The sequence below is a fragment of the Myotis davidii genome, unplaced genomic scaffold, assembly GCF_000327345.1.
Source record: "Myotis davidii unplaced genomic scaffold, ASM32734v1 scaffold464, whole genome shotgun sequence".
NCBI lineage: Eukaryota > Metazoa > Chordata > Mammalia > Chiroptera > Vespertilionidae > Myotis > Myotis davidii.
This window is the reverse complement of record NW_006295287.1, coordinates 541,697-542,041: the sequence shown is the minus strand read 5'-3', so window position 1 is coordinate 542,041 and position 345 is coordinate 541,697. Positions and strand designations below refer to the sequence as shown.

General features: G+C 59.7%; 1 protein-coding gene across 1 annotated transcript in view; it reads right to left on the bottom strand.

Moving 5' to 3' along the window:
• The window catches only part of SULT2B1 (sulfotransferase family 2B member 1), a 35,162-nt gene that overhangs the window by 27,641 nt on the left and 7,176 nt on the right, over positions 1-345 (bottom strand). The gene's annotated exons all lie outside the window — the stretch shown is intronic.

The window sequence follows — 345 nt, the reverse complement described above, 5'->3', positions numbered from 1 at the left end:
TGGAGGGGGTGGGGGGGGAGCTGGAATTGAATCCAGGCGTCGACTTGAAAAAATCTCAGCTCTTCTCACTGCCCCTGCTTGGGAGTCACCCCCAGATTCTGGGGGGCCACAGATGACATGTAGGAGGAAGGGCCTCATCAGTGATCCAGTTCACAGGTGTGGATTCTGGGGGACCACAGGCAAGTCAGACCAGAAGTGATGATGCTGCTGCTAGCAACCGCCTCTTGTTAGTATTCTGTTGCCTGGGCTTCTAACAGGGACCCTGGGCCGTTCTCCGGGCCCTGCCCCTCGGCTCCGGATCCCCTCTCGGTTGCCCTGTGCGGAGATGCGGAGATGCTGGGACGG